The sequence below is a fragment of the Hibiscus syriacus genome, unplaced genomic scaffold (assembly GCF_006381635.1).
Source record: "Hibiscus syriacus cultivar Baekdansim isolate YM2019G1 unplaced genomic scaffold, ASM638163v2 tig00110547_pilon, whole genome shotgun sequence".
NCBI classification, from domain to species: Eukaryota; Viridiplantae; Streptophyta; class Magnoliopsida; order Malvales; family Malvaceae; genus Hibiscus; species Hibiscus syriacus.
In genome coordinates this window covers 32,537-51,460 of record NW_024062774.1, presented here as the reverse complement: position 1 = coordinate 51,460, position 18,924 = coordinate 32,537, and the positions used below count along the sequence as shown (strand labels likewise).

Genomic DNA, 18,924 nt, shown 5'->3' with positions numbered 1-18,924 from the left:
CTTTGTGTTTGTTTCGGTTGGACTGTTCGGTTTTGTATAGGGAAAGGAATACAGATGCCCATAAATTGGCCCAAGAGGGGATAAGGGAGCTTCAGTCGTTAGAAGAAAGCTAAGCTTCCTAAAAATCAGAGTGGAGAGAGGCATAGTTTGTTCGTTGATTCCTTAGAGTTCAGGTGGGGGAGTCAATTGGTGCTGGTAAAAATGGATTTAACCGGGGGAGGGCAATTGTTGTTTGCTAATGATGTGATGAACAGTGCGGTATCGTAACAATTGGGATCAGTTGGAATTCAGGTACCTCTTTAGTAGGAGAGCTAGTGTTTGTATGGATTGTCTTTGAGTAACTTTCGAGTTGTATCGACTGTGATATGACGCACTCTTTTCTTCATTAATTTAGAAAATACTTGAATTAGAGAATTTTTTTTAACGAGACTCGTCAATGTCTCAATTTAAATGTTCATCTTAATTAATATCGTACAATCTTTTCCTTTCAGAAAAAAAATTATTTCAAAGGATATTACAATATCCGGTGCTTACGATGATCACTCGACATACAAGTATAAAAAGTCATGCTATATTAAAAAAAAAATTATATAAGAGCCATAAAACATGTAATATATAAAAAATCATGTTACATCGAAAATTTTATTTTTATTATAAATACCCCTAACATTTAATAATAATATAGTAGTAGAAAAGGGAAAATTATTATTATTATATAAATTTTATCTATCCATAAAAGAGTGTAATTGAAATTTTTTAATTATATTCAATTTTATGGGATATAAGATATAATAATAAGGATCAAATATACATAAATGTGTAGTCATACGTAATTACGTCTAAATCCAATTATCAAATATTTTTTTTTTAAATAAACCCAATAAAATATAAGTGATATTCATTGGTAGTGTATAATTTTATGCAATTAATTTAAACTTAATCTTGATAAATATCATCATCTAACTTGCCGATGGTTATAGTATTATGCATCAAATATTAATCCATAAAACATAAAAAATTAATCTAATGTACCATTTTAATCCTAAATAGATGCCATGTAAGTAATTTTCAACTGAGAAATATGGATACTAGAAATGTTTTATCCAATGTAGGAGATCAAAATATAAGTAGACTTGCATGAATATCATCATACTTTTAACAATTAAAAAAAAAATTGAATAAATAAATACAAGCCAAGCTTATAGCAGGCAGCAGAGTACTAACAATATTTCATGTAAAAAAGAAGAAAAAAAACACAAAACTATCTAAAATACCAATTTCACCCAAGCTTTTTATCAGATCCATTAGATTCAAATTGAACCATTTCTCTTACCTGATTTATCCTTTCCATCCGGGTTTCCATCTTCTGCAGTAGGACTCTCGATCAACTGGAAGGTTGCTGCTACTTCCGTTACTTAAATTGCCGGTACTGCCAGCGGTTTCGTTACAGAGAACGTAGAATGGATGCTATCACGCTGTTTAAGCAGCCGTCTACCTGTATTATACTGTCAAAACATGACTCTAGTTACAGTTTTGATCATGAAGCACTTCCAGAAATAAGAGAACCCAAATGAGCAATTATTTGTTTGGCAAAATGGTATACTTGAAATGTAAGAAATACATGCCAGCAAGTAACCTTGCCCGTCTTCTCGCTGTCTTCCTGTACGAGACAGTGAAATCATAAACAGAAAACACTGATGTAAAGAATAATGCCTAAATCAGGAAAACACGACTGCAAGTAACAAGTAACAAGTTATCTTTTAACTTCCGAGAAAATTACAGAGAAGGACAACACATCATAACAACGACCATAAGGGCTTTTGTAGAAAAAAGATTAAATCACCTGTACAACATCAAACAAGATAGCACAAGCTTTTGTTGAACAGCAAAAGATTAAATCCACTAGTAGACATTAAATGAATCATGTCGAAAACAAATCACAATCTGACAGACTATTAAAGAGAAATGGAAAATCTTGAGTGGTTGGACTAAATACCAAAATTAAATAAAGTAACAAATCAAACTTTTGGAAAATCTTAAGTGGCGGACAAAATCATAAGCAATAGGACAAGAGCCAAAGAAAAGTGCTTAGTACTGTAAGGCCAAACCATAGCCACCATTGTGTCATGTTCAAATAAAGTAACTGAAAATTTTACATAGAAACACCGAGTTAATATAGGAATTTGACAGAGTACTCACTTAGAAGAGATGCACGCTCATGCATGACAGATGTGCACATACATAGAAATAGTGCGAAGCCAGAAAATTTTAATTGTGGTGTCAGAATTTAGAAATTTCTGCGAGGGAATTTTTTTGAGGGTAAGGCAAACGATCGATGCCAATTTCCTTCAAGCGATGCCAATTATTTTTCGAGTGGTATCAATATTCTTTTAAAGTGATGTTAATTTTGTTTTTAATAATTTTTATATAAAAATTATAAAGGATTTAAATAAAAAAAGGGGTGTCACTACCATCAAGGTGGCTCCGCCCATGCATAGAAACATGTAATAAAGAGCTCCGAGAGGAAACTTTATAGGTTAGCGAACAGTTAAACCATAAGTTGAAAAGAAGACATTATTTAAATTAAAATTAGATAATACACCTTGATTTGCTTTGTGATGTTGAAGTTACCCTAACAACAATCCCAGACTCAGCTTGTTCATCATTTATTGTTACACCAAAGAATGGGCACATTGCTTGTCTACCTGCGCAAAATGCATGAGAACTTGGGAAAATATCTGGAAGAGTATGTGCACTGGATAGAGAGGAAGTAGAAACCTTTCCACTAACTGATGTTCCAATAGGAAGGGGTCTCACTGTGACAGTTCCATTTAGAGCTTCCTCTAGAACATTAGCTGAGATAGTAGTCTTGATAGGGACACCAAGCTTACTGAAGATATATATGTTTATGAATCAGGTAAAGAAAAATAAGGGACTTAGAAGTTCCAACATTTATATTATGTCTCACCTGAATAATGCTGCAAACATCGTAACAGTTCCTAGATTGGACAAATCAATCTCCATATCCAACGAATCTTCAACAGCCTTATACATTTGTTGGAAAAAGAGAAAATATTTAGGTTTTGAAAACTTTCTGCCACAAAAAGGGAAATTATAAACAACAGAAAGAAATATGGTTGGACGAAAATGAATACAAATAATTTACATCATCAAGGAAATTTATGAACAAAATTAGTGCCATCATGATACATGCAGATAGATTCTTCAATTTCAGTCAGTGATGCAAGGTTTGAAAAAAATATTTGGTGGGACCAGAAAAAAGTGGAGGAGTCGGAAACACTTTGCGAATTCAAGTTAGGAAATCACCTAAAGTATGTAGAGATCACAAAGAACAGTTAAAACTGATGGCTTCCTAGTTTCAAGTGCTAAATCTGGAGGGGAACTTTAAAAGAAAAAAAAGCCAAGATCATCACTTGATGACCGGAGAGATACTTATAGTGGGAAGAATTTCCATCAGTAGAGGTCTCCAAGGCGTTTTTCAATCAATTGATCAAAGGAAGCACTTAAATACATCTCTCTTACTTCTTTCTATTTCATTCTTCCCCCTCTTTCCAAGAGAGTGATCATTAACAACTGCTAAAAACCACTCAATACATTTTTTAAATGCACTTGTTCTGTGTCCAATTTGGGCACAAAGAGAACTAATTGTATATAATGGAACTGCCCATGCTGATCCCATAACATGCATTTGCGTCCAGCACAAAACTATCTGCCTTATATGGAAGCAACTTCTATTTTCTCAATCAAATCTCCAAATCACAATTCTCCATGGCATTCCAAAGAAAGATAAGAACCCAGCAGTTCTATCAGATACCTGGTCTTCATGTTGAATCTTTCCTTTTTAATAGACAATTATTTCACACCTAAAGATAATAAGAAAAAAAATTCAACAAGTAGCCAGGCCAGTCTAAAATGCCCTAGATAACTCCTTCCTCTATCTATTTTGCTTCTGCATATGGCTTTCCCGGGATCTGTCTTTAACAACCTCAACTTTAACCAAACATTGAAGAGAATTCATCCTCAGCATCAAAATAAGAAATTATAATTTTATGTTGGAGTCTAGAATTATAATAGTCAACTAAACATTCTATGGAGGGAAAAAATCATTTTCTTCCTTGGAATATAAAAGGTTCTTGGTCCATCAGAAACATTCATTCAATTTCTATGTCAGTAACTCCAACTTTGTAACTGCAACCGAAAACTGATGTTCCCATCAGAAGCTCTCTTTTCCTTTTTAAACTGAAGTGCAAGACCTAATTATGTACAACATATAGAAGACAACTTTGAACATGATAAAGAATAGTAATTCAGAGAAAAAAGAGAGGAAATGGAAGCACCTCAACCCTGCAGTGTCATATTGTCTTCTCTTTTCTGGGTCAGATAAAATGCTATAAGAATATGCAACTTCCTTAAAAAGCTCTGAAGCCTCCGGGTTGTTGGCATTCTTGTCAGGATGGTACCTGTAAAGGGAACAAAAAAGGCAAATATGAAGGCATCGAAGTTAAAAGCAAACCAAATCAAACAAGCATTTGATATGGCATAATCATAATTCTTACGGATCAGCTATAGGTCTATCATTTGTATAGGAAAGAAAATTCAAGTCACTACAAAACTCATCTATAAGTTTCCGTCAAATTTCACTCATTCATGTCAGTTTGTGCTCAGACGGAGCACTAACTCATAAACCAGAAGAAGCAATCAACTTCCAAAGGGAAACAATATAAATCGTCACTGAAGTTAAGTACACGAGGAATTGACAGAGTCAAAGAAAGAAGATTTGCAGCGAGCTCAGAAAAAGAAATTGTTTGCTAAACACTCAGGGTCGCCACTATTTTCATTGCCAGCAATCCCGAGACAGAATCCACTACCGATTAGTTCGAAGTCCAATCTAATGCTAAACTAACTATACCATTGCCAACAAAAACAAAAATATGACGTTTCAAGAAGAAAAATATATGCTTACTTGAGAGCGAGCTTTCGATAAGCAGTTTTGATCTCCTGATCGGAAGAATCCCTTGAAACGCACAAAACTTCATAAGGTCTCGACGAGTAGCCGGGGCAGAAGGTCCTTCAATCTTCTTTGAACGCATCTCCGATTCTTTAACCCCTCTTTTCCCTCTATCAAAAACACTCTCTTTCTTTCTTTTATCTAGAAGCTCTCTTCAAATATGTTTAAAGTACAGGGGCAGATCTAGAAATCTAGAAAGAAAACAATAAACAGTAAAAGATCATCATTTTTCAAAGAGAAAAAAACGAATTGCGCGAAATTCAACGTCGTATTGGACCGCTCCCTTTCATCTCTAGGGAAAAGGAAAAAGCTCGTAAACATATAACAGAAAGATAGTAAAGATCTGACTTACAAAAGAAATAGGGATAAAATTGAGGGAGCTAGGGTTTTGAAATTTCAAATGTACGTAAAATCCCGAGTTAAAAGATGAAATTTCCCCTCCCTTTGTTTTTCTGCTCTTTTCCTTTTTTTCTTTTTAAAATCTAGCTGTTTGTTTTATTTTTTCTTCTTCTTATTTTTTAAAATTAATCATTTATATTTGATCTATTGATCGATTAATCCAGATCGAGTACGGCACAAACGAGGACAATCCTCCCAATCTAATTTACTTCATTCGCAAACACCATAATTCAAATCTTTAACTTTACTCAAAAACCTAATGTTTCATCGTACTAAATCAACTAATTGTTAATTTTTTTTTCTTAAATACGTCATGGAGTGGGAAGGGATGAGACAAAAAATTACTCTCGTTTTTCATTATAATTTTTATTTTACAGACTATTAACAAGACGAGGTGTGTATTTTTTTTAATTAAAATTAAATGATACCTTCACCCTTGTACTTTTTTTCTGTGTAAGGACGCAATTCCAAAAAAAATATATATGAAAATTAAAAGCTTTCACTTTTAAAGAGATTAATTTGTCTTTCAATTTAAAGTAATTTAATCATAAATAATTTAAATAATTTTATTTAATGATAAAACTCCAAAACCTATTTGATATTTACAGATTTTAAATAAATATTTAAAAATAATATCTACATAAAATAAAAAGACACGAAAACAAGTTAAACCCTTGTATCTACCGCATATGATACTCATATTCATGCGATTTGAACAAATATGAAGCCAAATCCGACCCATTGCCTTCGATGAATTCGAAGATACTATTATACAATGCTTCATCGGAAGTCATTGTAGTAGGGGTGTTCAAAATTCGGTTTTAACCGAATTAACCGATCGAACCGAATAATTCGGTTAATTCGGTCGGTCACCGAATTAATTCGGTCGGAGAACGATTAAGGATTTTTTTTGGAATTCGGTTAACGGTTAATTCGGTTCGAAATCGGTTAATTAACCGAATTAACCGAATTAACACTTAAATATAATTATATTAAGAGGCACAATCCATTTAAAATCATTTAAAACCCAAATCAATATTAATTAATTAAAATAATATCAAAATGTTTGAATCAAATTAATTAGATATTATTTATAATTAGATATTATTTAAATTAATTGTAAATTATTTTTTTAATTAAAAAAATATTTAATTCTAAAATTCTAAAAAAATTCGGTTAATTTGAAAATTAACTGAATTAACCGAAATTTATTCGATTCGGTTATATTTTCGAAAAAAAGTTCGGTTAATTCAAAAATGGTAATTCGGTCGGTTCGGCCACCGAATTAACTGAATGAAACCCCTACATTATAGTTTCTTTCGATCTATTGATCGATTATTTGAAATCGGATTTTACAGAAAATTATAAGAGGAGTAAACTCTCGAAGTTACTTAAAGAATTTAATATTTCATCTCAGAATTTGCCAGTAGTACCGTTATATACAATCATGCTCGAAAAAAAAGGTATGTTTCTGTTGGATTCCTTCTCTGTGGCAAGAACTAATACTTGTGTTTGTTTATTTTTCTATTATGTTACTCGTACTCGTAATTGAAATTCATTTAGAAGATTTTATTATACTAATCTCCGGAAACATGTTAGGCATAATGACAAATATGGACTTATGTCCGACATTCGAAATAAAGACCCAGCTCCATGGTAAGCTAAATTGAGCTATGAAACGAACACACAGCTACCGAGAGTTGCAATCTTGAGAAATTATGAATATGAAGAATTAGTTGAATGATGACGAACAAGGACGATAAACAGCTTCGTTCTTTCGGCCAATACGCAACCGTTTTACCTGTTCCGCGAACTCCCTGCATTAAGATCCAACCAGAAAAATGATTAGATCAACTCGATTTCCTCTTCTTGATCCCAACAGAACTCAACCCTCAGCTGATAGTAATAGCAGATGGTTAAAAGCTTACTTCCATGGAACATCGCTGACATTCTTCCAATTATCCTCAGTGTCGTCCTTGTATAACAACAAAAACTCGGACTCAAATTCGAACAACCTTAACCCCAAAGCTGTATGTCTCCCTTGGAACCATAATCTTAACAATGTTAATAGTTTGATTTTGGTTTGGATGACAGCTAAACTATTTAATGTGATTTGTTTTTCAGCTCTTTAAATTGATTGGAACTTACCGAACATCTTCGAGTTGACGTGCAAGGCCTAAGTAACCACCCTGATCAAGCATGCAAACTTTGCGACCAACCATAACTCCGTCCATGTTAACCTTTACATAAGCACACCTCTCCTTGCTCTGAACCCCTTCTGCTTCGTCACCAGGGTCTTTAGGAGCGAGCTCGGAATATTCAGCGTTCGAGCTTTTCCGATGCGATGAACTAACCTGGCTGGGCCAACTTATCAGGTCACCATATCCAGCTTCCAAGCTTAGCACTGACTCAAAAGTTCGAATTAAAACATTGCAAACAACGTTTGAAAGATGGAACTGGATCTCAAACCAATGACATCACATAAGATAAATTTTGTAGCTTTGTCCAATTCATCTGTTTTTAAACTGATTTAGAAAGACTCCTGATCGAATGATATAGATCGTGGAATAAATCATCGATTCCTAATTCAATCAGTTCATCGAATTCAGAATTTAACCAAACAAGTATAGGAAAAGGAAACGCAAGGTAGACTTACAATGTGGATGGCTGATAAGGTTGTGGTTGAAAAGTTCTGAGACTAAGACCAAGATCAATCATACCATTTTCTTCACTGTTTTGACAGTAAACTGTTTGGAGAATCGAGTTGTTTAGCAAAAACCCTGATGCATTGGAATCCATTTGATTGTTTCCAATCGGCAGCAAAGGCACGTTAATTGATCTGCTTTAACATGGCCAATGCTAGGGTTATTTATATAGTAGCCAAAGACCCCTGGAAAACAAAATACATTGAAGAAACAACTAAAATATAAAATTATGAATTAATCACGATTTTAACACGAAAAATACAAATGCATCGGATTGGGGATATACATAACTGAAATTGCATATCAGAACGTTGGGGGGACCACAATTGAGCAGTTGGGGAAGACAGGAAAGGCCTCTCCATAAGCAATGATTGAAGAAAGCTTATCCTGTTCTGGTGCTGGTCTGATTCTCATACAAGCTAACATGCAAAGATACTAAAAACCAGAAGAACAAGGGATGGCTCAAGTGATCTTAACTAAAGTTTGGTTGGATTTTGCTACCCAACAATCGCTGCAATGCCTCATCTTTTCACCTGCTTCAAAACAGGTGAGATGAATTGGAATTTTCTTTTATATTTAGATTATTTGTTGTCTTTTTTCCTTTTATAAAGTAAATGCAGGAACAAAAAATAGGGTGATTCCTTTTCACAAGCACTGCTCTTGTTTTGCAGGCACTCCATTCCTCCAAAGAGCAGAGCTTGAGGCATATCATCCAAGGTAAAATCTGGTGCTGGATAAGGTTGATAGACAAGTAGCCGCTTTCAATTAACACTCCTGCTCCTCTTCAACGAGACATTACTCAGAGCCTCTCATCCCACTGCCCCTTTCCCCCAAAAGGGGTGTTTTCCGATAATTTTGAATACTACAGGACAAAAACAGTAAAAAAATATGACACTTCATAATAACAGTTGAAATACAAGATACATATTTACTGCTGGATGGCGTACACGTGTCAATATTACGATTCCCATGATCTTAATTTTACATGAACAATACAACAAAGGACCTATTGCAAAACATTAGTACAAGTACGGTTCTGGATTTTGAAGATCAAACTATTCATTGTTTCCTCAAATTTACTGTAGTGAACATTTGTGTCCAACGCATGTTTGGACATGAACTTTGGATATATGACCCTCTGAGGATCTTCCAAATAAAAAGATAAACATATCTATAACTGAGTTATATCATATCCGACAGTCGAACCAGAATCCGAGAAATCAATTTGTTTCATTTGCAATGTCTCCACCCAATCACATAAAAATAATTGACTTGTAACGAGCATATTTGATGCTGCCATAGTAACAAAGGAGATCATGTTTAACACCATTGGGGTGGGATCGAGTCTCACGGAAGACATTTCATAATTTAGAGATCTTCTACGGAAGCTTCTCAACCTGGTATTGGGGACAGCCTATCCTACCTCCCCCTTACCCCATTATATATGGGCAAAAGGATCAGCTTTTTTTAATCATAACGACTAAGGAACTGGACAATACGTGGGTAAACTTGCTCCATCGCCTGCAGTTTGAACAAATTTTATAAACATTAAACATGCATCACTCAAATAACAATCAAATAGCCTGTTAAATTATTTTAGGGTAATTTAAAATCGGAATCAACACCGAACTTCATATAGGTCACAGACTCCTAATTTCATTTAGATCTCTGAACTTCTATATAAATAGGTATAACCAACATTTTAGGTAAGAAAATCATATTGAATTTTAGAATGAAAAAATAAACAGTTTTGCCGGCCAAAAAAAGGTTCCATGTGCAAGTGATATAGTTCATTAATAATAGATGTTAGTAAATGTAACTACATGAAATTAAATATTTGTGACCTAAATGAAAGTTTATACTGATTTCAATTATCTAAAATGTAAATAAATTTACCCTACTTTACGCAAGGAATACTTACCAATCGTCCTCCCACCAAATCATAATGTGCATAATGGGGGCCGTGATGTTCTCCAAATATTTTATAGGTTACCAAATTCTCCGGAAAAAACTTCACAGTTTCTGGTTTTATAAATAAAGGGGGGGGGGAATATAAGCATAGATGAAAACCATATGAGATTACATGTATTTAACTAACCACAAAGTTAACACCTACCCTCTACAGCCTCGGGTGGGCAAATCAGATCTTGATCCCCTGCAATAGCTAGGACAGGGACACTGCATTTATTTAGATGATCCCTGTAGGAAAATTTACCACTCCTATCACATAAACCTCTCTCTCCAAAAGCTGATGTGAGCTGAAAAATAAGCTTGGTAGGTATGGTACCTGGAAATGATGATAGATCTTATGCAAGTCAAAATATACAAGAGAATGAATACAGGCATTTGATAAATTCAAAATGGAGCAAATGTTCAGAAACAACTCTGGCGAGAAAATCAATACCAAAAATCTCAAGGTACAAATGTGTGTGAAGATCAAATTATTAATTTTTTCTGACATTAACAGTGTACACAGATGTTCATTACCTAGCCATTGTACCTTTGTGCCAAGCCACAAAACACACTAGACCCTTCCAAGGGAGGGGCATGCCCATAGGCGTGCTTTTTTGTAAGGCAATAAGCATTAAAAAAGAAGCCAGTTCGATTGAAGTTCTCTCCTCTCTCTTCTATAAACTGTACATTATTAGTAAAAAGGGATAACATAAAACTCTCAACTACTCAACATTTAATTATTCAACAATTGAGACCACAAGGAAATCATGCATATTGGCCAACAAATTAAGAGAATTTAGTATGTTTTATAGGATACACTTGACCACTCTTAAAGTTTATTATCATAATCTTATATTAAAGCTTAGTATTATTATATATAGGAAATGACCATCCAGCTCAGTTGGTAGAGCACAAGGTTCTTAACCTTGAGGTAGTGGGATCGAGTCCCACGGAGGGCATTTCATAATTCGGAGGTCTCTACGGAAGCTGCTCTCAACCTGGGTTGGGGTAGCCTACTATCTTACCTCCCCCTTACCCCATACATATGGGAAAAAGGGACAGCCATTTTTTTATTATTATATATAGAGATACACAAAAAAGTATATTGCACCTCCACTCAGTAAAATGCTATTTTGCAGCTGCACCTGAGACAATATAAGCATTCTAGTGCCCAGAAAAACCTACACCCTAGACAACACCATTTACAGTAAGAATGCCACAAATTTCACATAATGTGAAGACAACATGCACCATACTTACAGAAGTTATTTAAGACGAGCTTTTCTAGCAACTCAGGATGCATCATGTCCTCCGCGATATTAGACTATTAAGCCAACCCAAGACGTAAGGAGGACGAGATGCTAGTGGATAAGCAGCTGCCAGTAATGATCCGAATGGAACAGCAGGGACATTAAGTGCTTGTGCAGGATCTGCCTGCAGAACCAGTGCCATGATGTTACTTTCTCAGGGAATCTAAATCTATTGATCTTATAAGTAGAATTAACAAGAATGAAACTAACTCATGCACTTACAAGAGGTAAGAGTACGTTGAGTGGCTTTGAAGATCGGTAATCAAGTGCTGATGCCATAGTTGCAACAGCATTTAATCCAGGTTCCCTCCCTTCAGAACCTTACAAAATGAAATGAAACGAAACATACAAGCAATGTGATTTTTATCAACATGAAAAAGAAAATAAAGTAAGCTAAACAGAAGCACATTACAAACTAATACTGATGAATGGTATGTGAACAAACAAGCCAAGTTTCTTCAGAATGTATGAAAATTTATATACAGGCTCGCTGCTGTCCGCAGTTGTATTTGTACAGTGGTTATGCAGCATCACTTCAATATAGAAGATTGAAAGTAAGCATACTGTAGCATTGGCACTTCAATATGGAAGATTTGAGAGTACTATAGCAGTGGCACTTCAATATGAATACTGAAGATTTAATTACTATTATTTCAATTGGTTATTAAATAGGTGATGATGCATAAAGAATTTGTACATCCTCAGCAATATAATTTGTTTCTTCTACTTCAAATATAAACAGTTATATTTCAGCGGATAAATTGTTAGTTAAAGTTTAGTAGGAGACAAGCTCATCCACGATATTTTCTCCTATAAGATTTTCTAAGCCTAGTTCAACTAATTGAGGCATAATCCAGATTTTCCTTTATGCATCAGAATTTAAGGATGAAAAAATCACGATCTGGCAAAATTTTCAAATGATGATATCTTACCACACCGTGACAGCATTGCATAAAGCAATATGCCTCCCATTGAGTGACCAATTGCAAGCAGTTTTCCGTCTTAGGCTTTGTCTGTTCCCTTATGTATCCATCTATATGAAGGTGAATGAAAATTGTCAATTCAACCTAGAGACAGATGTGACTAGTATGCAAAATGAAAAATAACAAGCACAATTAATATATTATAATTAATAAAATAAAAATGAGTAGGCATTGCAAAATGTCACCTTACCGCAACAGGAACATCCTCCTCCAAATAGTGATCAAAATCCCAATCGTACTTCACAATCAGGTCAAGTTGTTTCTGAAAGTCTTCTATTGTTGAAGAAAGCCTCTCTTGAATATCAATGAACTGGGGTGAAACGACTGTTGGCTTCCCTCAATAATATTTACTAGTCTTTGACTCAGATCTCTAATTTGGCTAGCAACACCTGAGTTCTGTTGTTCTTCCAATAAGTTGGAAAGCTCATCCTCACCTCCTCAAAGCGTTCAGATAATTGAGAATCCTCCAAAATTTTGATATCTGATCTAATAATTTAGTCGAGATAAGTCTTGATTGACCTTCGCTGAGAAAGCCTGAAAGTCCTCAGACAAACGCATGAAAATTTCTGTCAACTCTGCAACCAATTTTGCTTCATCCCATGCCGTTCCAATCCCTATTGAATCTTCTCTAAGGAAATAAAACTCAGAATCAGATAAGTAACCAGAAACATCAGTTGGCTGCTTCTGAGGAGAAGCTCCATTTGCCACACTCTGAGCCATGGCTACCATCTGATCAGATAATACATCAGCATCCTTAATTTCTTTGAAGTTTGATGTCTGCTCACTCAGCCCAGCACCACGAAATTCAAGAATCCATGTGTCAAATCCTTGGCCAGACATATATCTCGCAAATGAAGACTGCAGAAGAATATCAAATGTATCAGGAAAGGATCATGTTTATAAGTAAAAGAGAAGGGAATAATATTTAGCATCTTGGAAGCTATACGTAGAAGTTGGAAACATCATTGTTTATTTGACCATGAATATAGGCATTCACATAATGATGCCACAAAGGCAAGGCAGATTATAAGTAAAAGGAGATTTTGTTATGTAATTTATTTCATAAAAAGTATAAGCTACGTTTGTTGATTTTGACTAAACAAGGCTATCTGCACAAATGGTCAAACACGTTCATAGAGGTTATCTAATGAAGTCAACAGGTGATGACTGTTGGTGCAAGGATCCATATGGATTGAACTGTAAAATACGAGTTCCCATTAAGCATGGGTAACAATATTTTCCTAATGGCTCATTGTGGATCAAACTCCGGCGTAGAAATTACATCTCCCATGTAGCGCTATCATTTGGGTAAACAAAAGTGATGATTTACTATGTGATTATCCACTAATAACCTCCAACATGGTAAACTAAATGATCTTCCAGGGCTCATTAGATTTTGGTTTCTGTGAAGCATCATGAGGAATATAGAAAACCCCAAACTGAACAAGTTTGGGTTTGTATTAATTACACGCTAAAGATAAAATTTCCATTACTCGTGGCCAATCCATCAGCAAACACAGCTAAAAAAAACATCATGTTGCATAAAACCTATAGAAACTGAGGAAAAAAAACAATTCAGCATCCATCAGGGTTTCAAAAAACGGTCCGCGACCGCGATTTCGTCCGCGATATAGCAGTTTCGCCGCCGTCCGAGTTACCCGCGACGGCCGCAATAGCGCCCCTGACGGCCGCAATCACGGTAAATCCGAAATAACCGAAAACGCGACCGCGATTTGAAACCCTAGCATCCATACTAAAAGAAAAAGAAGCATACGGCAATTGAAGGAAATAAAATAGTGAACCCTACTTCAAGATACCAGTCCCAGAAGACGACTTTTTTATTCATAAAAAAATTCCTTCTGAAATAAAAAAGCAAATGAATGAATATTCCTGTTTATGATTTCACATGTATTCTCATCCCAAATTACAACTAAAAATTATGATATTTTTTCTGAAACCAACTAAAAATTATGAGTTAATGATAGAATTAGAACTGTTTTACGCTTCTATTTTGTACTTACCAGTTTACAACCACATGAAGAAGGTACCAAACATTTCAATGCTTGTTTTAACGAAAAAAAATCAATAGTACCCAACTTTTAGATGCAAAGAATCTGTGTACATGAAGAAGTAAGGTACCAAACATTTCTATTTTGTTCTAACCCAGGCGTTTTCAAATTTTGAATCTCCACGAGCCCAGACGTTTTAGATAACTTTTCTCTCCTCCGACATCCATCCGTCGTTGTTCGCCGCCATCGTCCGCCACCCGCCGCCGTCTTACGCCACTCGCCGCCGCCGACAGCCGTCCGCCGCCACACTCCGACCACCGTTTTGACCTGGGATGATTGCCGGCCCACGGTGATTTCAAATCTGGCCTTAGATTTGTGTTTGAATCATTCAATCAACGCAGATCTTGACGGAGTCCTTTGCTGTTTTTAGCCGCTTCACGCCGTCCGTCTCAACACCGCCGCACCACCGGACTCAGCGTCTTCTCGCATCCAGACCCTCCTATCCAAGTGTCGAGAATCGTTTCTTTTCTCCATTTTTCCAGTTTACTGGGTCGGCAGAAAAATATACCGTTTCCTCCTCCTTCCTGTCTTTTTCCAGACCTCACCATGGTACCCCTACCTCCGTCTCAGCCCAGGAATCCTCGAAGGTTTGCTGCAACATGTGCGGTGGCAGCATCCTCTGTGAGCCACTCTACTGTTCCTCCTTCAACGTCAAGATTTACTCCACTCCCTCATGGTTTTTCTCTTGATTCTGCCAAGGATTTAGAAGCGAGAGTAAAGGAACTTAAAGTTCAAGTGTCTGATTTGAAGAAACGGGAACAGGAACTAAAAATGTTGGAGAATGCATTAACACGAGGGAGGTCATCTGGACTCGTCAGTGCATCCACTTCTTTTTCCGGTAAGGAAAAACATTCAATGGAGACAGAAAAGGAGAGGACAAAATCTCGGAAACGACACATGCGAGTTTTCACCAGACGTATGCTGGCCGGTTTGAGGCATTACGGTAATTTTCCTCTTCCCGAATGCTGCTGTGAATGATGATTGGCTGCCTTGGCCCATGAGACTGGTTGGACAGTAGAGCCAGACGGCACTACGTACAGACAATCTCCTACACCCCAAAATCAGGAAAAATTTGTGGACGTATGCAGTGAGGACAGGAGGGAAACATAAGGTCAGAAAGAGTTCTGCTGTTCAAGCAATACCAGCTCTTCCTATCGCTGATATTGATCTTGTTGGAACCAAGGAGAGCACCACGATAGGGCACTCCAATGAAAAGTTTTCCGAAGTTAAGAGAAGGAGAAAAAATGGGGTTCATAATTCGTCGAAGGAAGATCAACCAAGAATCAGTAATGGTTTCAGAAATGATTGTTACACGATTTTTATCGAAAACCTTCCAGCGACGATCCATTGGAAGAGACTTGGGTCTATATTTGGTATACACGATCAAGTTATTGATGCTTTCATTCCAAATAAACGAACTCGAAAGGGGTTCGTTTTGAGTTTATTCGCTATGAAACAATTGAGGAAGCCATGATAGTGATTTCAAAGATGAATGGTAATCATATTTACGGCAACAAAGTTAAAGTCTCTTTGGCTAAATATAAATCCCGACAGTCTTACTGGAGAAAGTCCTCGACAGTTGTTCACCTAAAGTCTGGGATCAACGATATTTCGAGGAATAGACTCTCTGAAGTTGAGGGCGTAGTGGACGAAGATAAATTACACGGTTGAGTAATTGTCTTGTGGGGTGTTGCAAGAATTTCATCAAAATTGGTAATCTTGCTAACCAATTCAAGCCAAAGGACTAGTTGACTTCACACTAATGAGAGCTGCTGGAAATGCGATTCTAATGGTTTTTGAAGATGTGATTCGTTGAGAATGGTGAAGGATGAGAAACTAGAGACTCTTGCAGAATGGTTTTCCAGAGTGGAAACTTGGTCAGAGAGCCTAGTGGTGGAGTGTCGTCGAGTCTGGTTAGTTGCGAAGGTATTCCGTTTCACGCTTGGAATTGGAATACCTTCAAAAAACATTACAACTAAGTGGGGCAAATTAGTAGCAATCGACAACAGTTGTGAGTTTCCATCGTCTTTTGATCGGACTAAAATTCAAATACTCACAAAGGCTCAAGGGAGAATTGATGAGTTGATAGAGTTGAAGGTCGGCGATAATTTGTTCAAAATCATGGTGCACGAAGTTGATCATTCCTTCAAACCTAATTCTTGGGTCCCCGAAGATTGCGATATTTCACTAGAACTTTATCCTTCAATTGGTTCTTAATTAATCGATAGTTGTATTTAGAGGCGTTTATTTTAGTTTTTGGTTGTAAATGTTGGTTTTTATTGTATTAGAAGGTGTTGTTAGTTGGGTTAATAAGACAAACTGGCATAACTACTGTTGCAGTTTATGGGTGGTTTAGGGTTGTTCCTGTTATATGTTTCTGTTAAGGGTTTCCAGGTTGTCCTTATATAATTTCTTATGTTCAATAAAATCCTAAGACACTCTTTTCCTCTTTCCGCTAATTAAGGAGCTACCCTACTAGCTCCATTAATCAAGAATGGGGTTTTTAACGAAGCCTGAAATTCTTATAAAAAAAATAGTACCCAACTTTTTCTCATACTGTTGTGTGTGTGTGTGTTTTGGTTGGGGGGGGCTAATGTTCTACTATTTCAAAAAAATAACAACATAAGGTTGTTGAAGGAAATTATCATAAAATTAAAAGCAAAACGGAATTTACCTCGGGAGAAAGGTCATATCCAATGGCATTAGTCCCCAGGCCAGATAATAATAACAGAGGGTGATTTCTCAGGGGCGCTGTAAAAATGAATTCATTTCATTTATCCATAAGTAAAAAGAAATGGGCAGCAAAAGATAAGTTTGTATTTCAGAAATAGTTAAAATTGAACATATGAATGTACTATTCATGATTAAATCACAAATTCATTGTATGTTGGATGTCTATTTAGTATTAAATTGAAATTCATGTTTTTATACCTTTCATATATACATTCAATCTCAAGCATCTCTATCTCATATTAGGATAACATATCCCAAACCTTCACGTTCAATCATTCATGTTCCCAAGCATAGCATTATAATCTCAACCAATTTATACAAATTTTTCTCACAATTTAGATAACATACATCAGATCCTCACACTCATGTTCACAAACATAGCACTATTGAAAGAAAGAAAAATATTAGTAGTAAAATCCCTGCAAGGTCAAAGAGAAGCAAAAAACCTGAGGAGGAGGGTGATAGCGCCAGAGGGCAAGGCGCCAATCAGAATTAGGTATAGACACAAAGTGTAGCTCGTCGGCGGTACAAATCGAAGGCTTAACGGCAACGGCGGCGGGATAATCGGAGAAGATCTAGGGAGCCTCACGAAAGAGGTGCAGAGAGGTGGACGACGAGGGCAAAGCTGACGTGGGAGGGTAAAGTTCCGTCCAGGACTGAGAACGCGGGAAGTGGAGGAAGCGAGGCTGAGATGGGACTGGAAGGGAGGCTGGAACTGGAGCGCGGACATTTTTTTCAGGCGGTGGCGCTGGCTCTTGTTGGGCCAGGGTTTCAACGTTTTGAAATTTGATTGAAAAGCCTGGCGTGGTCTGATTTTAATTGAGAAAATTTGGACTTTTTGGATGATGATTGATTGATTGTCGGCGACCGCGTGGCATTCGGCCGTCATGGCTACGCCGTGATGTGAAAGCAATCCAGAGCCTTTATCTTTAGGGGCAATGAGACCCAGACCCTTCGCAGAAGGCCCATGGCTCAACTGTTGGCTTGGATCGGGCAGGCCAGAGACAATCCATCATGGATCCGACTCACTGAGCCACCACACAAACCACAATCCTAAACATAAAGTCGATTTAAACCACTTTTTTTAAGTTACACCGTTAATTTTAAGGGTAAAGGTCATAAAATATTTCTGGACTGTATAGGTTTCGATCATTAAAAATTATAAAATAATTTTTGATTATAAGATATTATATTTTTTAATTTTTCGATATTAAAAATTATAAAATAATTACTTGATTATTCATATATTTTCATCTTTTTCATTAATTTAGTGATGAATATGATAAAATTTAATCCCAACTATATTTGAGCAATTAATTAATGTTTAATTCAAACTGTTATTAATTTTTCGATAAAAAAACGAGTTAAGAATATATCAATAATCAAATGATAATTATGTAACTCTTAATAGTCAAATGACTTAATAAAACAATATTATAATCGAAAAATTATTTAGTAACTTTTAACCGTAATAAGATTACCATTTATATACTTTACTCTGATTTTAAGTTTTACCAAATTTTTGATGCCATCAAATTTGATTTGATCACCCCCCTCAAGTGGAATATTTAGCGGCGTACAAGTGAGAACCAAAACGTAAATCGTCGCCCACATCATAATTTTTTGTTATCTGTGTGTTTGGAATTGTCAAAAACACATTTGATTAGAAGCTTAAAGAAGAAAAGAAGAGAAAGAGAGCCCTCACTAATATTTCGTAGAATTCAACAATTGCTGCTGTAGAAA

General features: G+C 36.0%; 1 long non-coding RNA gene and 2 pseudogenes across 1 annotated transcript; all 3 read right to left on the bottom strand.

Annotated features, from left to right (window-relative positions):
- Positions 1-1,217: 1,217 nt before the first annotated feature.
- On the bottom strand, positions 1,218-5,133 carry LOC120130417 (annotated as a pseudogene).
- Positions 5,134-7,018: 1,885 nt separating this feature from the next.
- Positions 7,019-9,001, bottom strand: LOC120130396. The gene is made up of 4 exons (XR_005516830.1): positions 8,085-9,001; positions 7,577-7,832; positions 7,357-7,468; positions 7,019-7,245 (listed from the first exon to the last, which is right to left on the bottom strand). It is a non-coding gene; the product is annotated as an uncharacterized LOC120130396 (long non-coding RNA).
- A 553-nt stretch (positions 9,002-9,554) lies between these two features.
- On the bottom strand, positions 9,555-17,964 carry LOC120130392 (annotated as a pseudogene).
- Positions 17,965-18,924: the final 960 nt, after the last annotated feature.